The following is a 6,862-nucleotide window of genomic DNA, read 5'->3' as shown; positions in this document are numbered from 1 at the left end:
CACACACACACACACACACGCACACACACACAATGGATGTTTATTGTAGTAATGTGTTCACTTTGGACCAACTCAGCGTCATCTGCATGACAGGCAGAAGGAAGAAAAGCGGGGAAATTTAGTTTTAGAAATGCGCCTCCAGGAATGCCGTGGTCAGATGTGTCGTATGCCAGTTTAAACACATTACTGTGCCTCTGCTGCAAGCACACTTCCCCCGAGATCGCCTCCAGGTTCATTCAAATCCTGCACCGAACAACAGCGGAATAACTTTGTTTTGTCTCAGAGGATACGCATTCAGTAAATGCACTAATGTGCGCAACAGCTTCTGCTCTTCTGGACAGTGGAGAAGCTTTGCCCGAGGGCAGCAAAATGATTTTCTGGTTTCATTCCCATCACTTTGTCTAAATGTTTATTGGAATAGTTGCTAGTTGACTCATGACATTGTTCTCATTCATACTCATTCAAAACACCCTGGACCTCACCTGACTAGATGAGCGACAGCTCCTGCCGGCAAGAGTGCAATTAATCTCAACAAAGCCATGCTATTCTTCTGACAGCACTGATAGATTGAGGAAGTTGCTCAAGACGAAGTCATGACTGTCATTTGGAATGTATGAAACGAGCCGGTGAGAGTGCGCTGTATGCGTGATTGATAACACAGGTGGTAATGGCTATTTGTCGTCTTTTCTGGAATGTGTCGGCCTGCAGCGCAATGGTTATCTACACCAATGAATTTGTCTGGTGTGAAGAGGGGTGGAGATGTTTCCTTCCCTTTCCTTTTTCGTAACGCGGCACACAACCTGCCATGACATCAAGACCACTTCCTTGTGTCCAATACAAAAGCTGTGTAAAATATTACATGTTGATACATTTCAGCAATAATAGTTACACAAACATAACTGATCTTTCCGTTGTGCTCCAGATGTGTTTGACATGTCGGACAGGGTCACTCAAGTTACGTTTAACCGCGAAGAAAATAAGCCCCACCTCCTATCTGGACTCTGGATTCTAAATATAACTACCACTCATGCTATTGTCCGTGCGGGTAAACTTTATTTCTGCAATTTATGACTCTCTTTTTATGATACGCCTCTGGTGGTATTGGATGCATGGTAGGAGGAACATGGATGGCCGGGCGGGATGGGTTCCAGCAAGAGACTTTGCTTCTTGCCAAAGTTAACAAGGAGCTGAGTTATCGCACCATCTGCTGTCTGTGAGATGTGACTCATGACTTTTGGACGGGCGCCAGCAGCTAACCTGTTGGATGGTGTGCCTGTTTGAATCCTTCTCTACACCTTACAAAAGGAGATATATATATATATATATATATATATATGCATGCACATTGTTGAATTGGATCAGATGACGTATTATGGGTAAAATGGACTGCTTGCATTTCTACCCACAGCGTTTGCTCATAATGTTTATTCAGAAATCATATTTACGAAGGATATTTGTTTGCTCAGCTGCTTCGTACGACTGCATACAAATATGCTTGTGGATTTACAGTGAGGAAAAAAAGAACAAACACCACGGATAAAATGTCAGGCTTGTATGTAGAATGTGATCAAGATGAATGATTTTAGAACTCTCTGAACTCAAACAGAAAATAAGTAATACACTGCCAACATTTTAAATGGCTCACAATTCTCATGACTGATTTTACGATGGACAATCAGGACTTGGCCACAGTAGACTTTTTCCCAAAACTTATTTGACTTGAGAATTGATTTCTTTTAATTGCAAACACAGTAACTCAAGTTTGATCAATAAGGTGTCACATCATTGAAACTTTAAATACTGTACACATACAATTTTAAATAATAATTTAGCTGAGGAGCGAACAGTACCCATATACTCCGTAAATTAATTCATGCCATTCATTCATTTCAAGTTATGTTCTCATCGTTATTATTTTCGCAGTTTTACTTATTATTATCGGTAAATATCGGGGGGCAAATCTACATTAAAAGCACTCATCCTAGGACAAGGTGCTTCAAAACATCAAGCAGGATTTTCAGAATAGATACGCAAGTACTACTACTTCATCATTGAGCAGTCACCTTATTGGACTGGAAAGGTTTGTGTGTCCCATTGATCCGAGTAGCTCAGTAGTTGGGGACTTCACACCCTTGTCAGCCAGGTGAGAAACCAGGCACATTACAGTGCAAGACACCCTATTTCAAATAGCAATATACGGACAGCGTTTTCTTTCAGCTCTACTTGGGTCAGAGGTCTGTATCGTCAGTCCATTGAGTTTGTCAGTGAGCTGCCATTAGGATTTCAGTTCAGCCCAGTCTATCCGAGTCGTTGGCGCAGCCAAACGGTGTCGAGAACGGATTTTCTCCAATCTTCCTCGAATACAGCATAACTCCTATCGTGGTTATCTGATTTGAGTGTACCTTAAATCCCCACAAATTAAAGATGAAAATCTGCATTTAATTATCCCGTCGTGAACGTTGATCAAATGTGACCCATCGTCTTTTGTTTAGCTACACGGTTGCCAGCATGTTTTATGTTATAGCACGCAAAGCACACTCTCTTGCAAGTTACTGCACATGTTCTCTGACACTGCTCCAGAAATTGAATTTCGAAAAGCTGAATTGAATGAGCTACTCTTGCCACTCAAAATTATTTTGCAGCTGTAATAACAGTACAAATATGCAAGGCAAGAATGCAACACGTCGGAATTGCGTATTCCCCTCCCTTTCCGGGTTTGTGCTTAACGTGCCGCCCTCGTCACTTCTCTCCAATGGGAGCACTGATCGTCACACACAGAGTGAATGTTGTGCTCATGGTGAAGAGTTCAATGTCTACTGTGTATGGTCCTAGTGACTGGTGACCAATCAAAGGTGTCATCTGCCCAAAGTCATCTGAGAGCTTCCAGTTCACCATTATCGGAAACATTATTGTCCAATAATCAGAATAATGTTGCTTTTGAATCAAGGCCAAAACTAAATAAATATGTTCCAAAATTCCATAGGATTACGCATTTGGTATAAAATAAAATCCTTTCTTGATCCCCTGGGGGGACATTCAAGACATATGTTCAAAAGATGGAATGTGACTATTCTATTTTTATTATATTCTAGTCCTGTATAAATATTCCAACATACTTTTTACTGTAATTGAGCTATTTCCCCAAAACAGAAAAAAGGACAAGGCATCATCCTTCCTTCCGTTGGCACCAAGGAGATTGCCGTGGTTGAAACACCTCACAGAGAGTACTTTTATTTTTGCATGCGATTGCTGAGGTCAATTAGGAATTCAACCCTCTGATTACTTTTTTCAATTTTGGGCATCCAACAATATCATAGACAGTCATACCAACGTAATAAATACCAGCATGAATAAGCTTTAGCTTTCGTTAAACTTGTTTAGGCAGGTTCAACAGTCCACTCATAAAACCTGAGCTTGATTTACTGGCAGTGCAGTTGATGCTTTGAGGGGAATTGCTCACACTTTGATTCCACTTGGCAGTGACATACTGCAACAGTCAAGTTGGAGTTTTCATTTGATCTTCATTGTGATTAGCAATTCAACAACCAACGATTCAGTTAAAGCCTATTGTATAAGAGTCTAATAGCTGACAAAATGATAAGAACAGCAATAGGCCACCATCGTGAAAGTTGAACTGTCAGAAGGTTTTGATGATTAGGTAAAGGGTGGACCCAAATGCAGGTCCTTCACTGGTCCATGTGTAGGCTTGCTCCAACCAAAGTCAGTGAAAAGGTATACCGTATTTTCTGCACTATGAGGTGCACCTCAAAGCATTACATTTTCTCAAAAGTCGACAGTGCGCCTTACAATCCGGTGCGCCTTCTCCATGGATCAATATTCGGATTTCTTGGATCTTTTACAACAAACATTTCTTGGATATTTTAAATGTTCTGTAAAGTGCTTTGTCACAGATGCAGCGGTTGTGAAAGTGCTATATGAATAAAGCTATATTGTATTATATTCCCTTTAGCATATCTCCATCTAGTGGATGCATAACGCAACCCCAGCCACTGTTGTAGCTTTTATTCTATGCGCCTTATATTGTGTTGCGCCCTATATATGAAAACAGTTTTAAAATAGGCCATTCGTTGAAAGTCCGCTTTATACGCTGAGGCGCCTTATAGTGCGCAAAATACGGTAATTTCAGACAATCATCGATAGTTCTACATACCCTTGCATCAATAGGTATATCTGGGATCGGTGTCATTTGACTCTTTTATTTGTGTAACGACAAGTGAGTGTCCCTGCTTGAGGGGAAAGGAGCGGCTAATTGCCCGAGAGAATTATTTCCCAACCTGTATTGAGCCAAAGCACATTTTATTGTACATTAGAAACCTCTCATGGCACACCACCAAACCAAAATGTCGAACAAACCATATGAAGTATCCTCAAACATTGATTAATCTTGTCTCAGTTTACTCGCAGATGTACTGTAATTACTCAGTATCAAATCTGGTCCTGTTGTTTAACATAAAGCTATTTTACTCAGTAAATGGCTGACACAGATCCAGGATTATAAGAAAAAAGAGGTCCATGGATGATTTTCTAGGACAACACCCGACGTTTTGGCAGCCATGGTCTAGCAAGCACGGTGCCACTGCACACTAGTGTGTCATACATATGACTATGTCCTTGTTCTGACACAGACCTACTACACTTGCATGGACGGCCATTGATTTATGTTTCTGGTGGTATAGCTTTACACTCGTTACATTTACTGTTGTATATATGATATTTGCTCCGTATACAGCACTTTGTATTCAGCGATGATTGTTTTAAAGTGCTCTATAAATAATTTGAGAGAGAGTTGAGATTTTTTTTTTTGTTTGTTTTTTGTTTTGCTACAAAAATAAAACACAATTACTACAGTTGACGTTGGTGAAAATGATATGTAATTATTTTTGGGATCTTTTTTTTCTTTCGACCTGCCATCATTCGTTGGTTGTCAATAGTTGTGCCAGTGGGCCACAACCTTTAGAAAGGAAACATTTGAGAATTGATCAATCACAGCATTGTCAATATCCCCCCCCCCCCATGTCATCTCCCTACAGGTGACCGGAGAGAGTGTTGCTGTAATTTGTCTTGCATCAGTGCATGGGTGCAGTGTCTGCTTTAACAGGTTCATTTACTGATTTACTGTATGTCATAAATCTTCTGTAATGACATTGTTTAAAAGACAGGAATCTGACTGTCAGAGACTGAGGCGCTAGAAAGGAATTAAGCTGACACCACAGATGTGATGGAAATTTCTTGTAGGAGACTCTGAAGACACATTTTTTTCCTGGTCAGTCCCCCGAAGAGATAGGTTTAACCTTAACCCATAGCTGGACATCAATCACGTAAATATGTAAATGAGATCAATTCTAAGTAAACAATTGCACATTTGCCATGATATTTAAAGATCCTATTGATAGCTTCATGCAAAAAAAAAAATTGCAATATCATGCAAATGGCATTTCTGTAATCCTGTGCTTATCAGAGACCTAAAACAGTCACTGATCTTAAAAAAAAAATTGGCTTTTGCTCATTTTAATGTCTACATTGTGACTATAAAGAAACCAACATTCTGCTTCATTAAAAGTGGTTGATGGGTCGGTTTAAACTGGGAGACAAAAATAATTATAACAATGATTAATGCTCAAAGGGTAATCTGTGCTTTTTGTGTATTGCATCAGAAGCAACTGTTGTCGTCAGTGTCTTACACGAGGATACCTCAACAGGTTGCGAACAACCAATCTTCCATAAACTGACTCTTGCTCACGTTTTTGTCATTGGTCCACAATGATATGCTGCACTCAATCAGGTGTACAAATACGGAAAATGTTTGTATCGCAATGATTCTCGAAAAGGGTGCTGCCTTCTTTGTCCGACAACTCTGCTTCCAAAACCAATCATTAACCCAAACTGCACCTACAAGACATCACTCAGCACCTACGTGGGGAGGTGCAGGAACTTTGGCATCCTGTTCATAGTCTTGCACTCCGCCTGCTGAGTGTGTGTCTCACATTATGAACATTGTTTTCTTTGAAAGTTTTTTTTTTTAAATTGAAGGTGTTAAAGTCACCCCCCACACACCCCCGAAAAAAAAGACACTCACTATATCCTTTGCATTCATCACTGCGAAGATTCTAAGCACAATATTTGAACATTTGATTCGTCTATTGACATACCTGTTCTGTTATTCCACCCACAAAAATATTTCCCATAATTGTCACAAACTCGCTGCCAAATATCTGCGCTATGACTGCACAATGTTGCTGTATGTCCGATACCGAAAACAAATCCGATTGTAATTCATTGACATACATCAGTAAATTTATTCCCGAATTGCCTTGACAGACGACTGCTGGTGGTCTGAACATGATCAACATAAGCACCGCGAACACAACAAGAGTACCTTTCATGTGAGTACCTTGCACTGTAAGTGTAAGTTGTCTACAAGGTGAAGTTTGTTTATTTATAAGTTTCACGTTATATCTCTACAACGCATGCATGTCAACTGAGAAAAAATAACAAGCTTCAGGATAATTTGATGTATTGCTCAGAGAAGCTTGCGCCGTTTCAGTCCAAACAGCTCTAAATCAAACGTGTCAAAAATTTCAGAATTAACAAGCGTCCTGAAAGTCAGAGGAAAAACAGACTAAAACCGAGTATGTTAAATTAATTGTGAAACGCATGATTAGGATTAGAGAAAAGTTTTAAGGCATCCAAAATGACTAAAACGTAAATTGTGCAATCATGAGAACTGCGAGAACATATTCGATAAGAAGGACTTCCAATTAATACTAAATTCAGCTCTAAATTTCTACAAATTCATCCAGTGCTCTTTTCTGAATTCCTATGGATTAACAATGGCCAAAAC

Source organism: Hippocampus guttulatus, chromosome 5, assembly GCF_054856545.1.
Source record: "Hippocampus guttulatus isolate MCC_2025c chromosome 5, RoL_Hgut_1.0, whole genome shotgun sequence".
In the NCBI taxonomy this organism is placed as follows: domain Eukaryota; kingdom Metazoa; phylum Chordata; class Actinopteri; order Syngnathiformes; family Syngnathidae; genus Hippocampus; species Hippocampus guttulatus.
The sequence above is the reverse complement of the archived record's forward strand: the minus strand, read 5'-3'. Positions refer to the sequence as shown.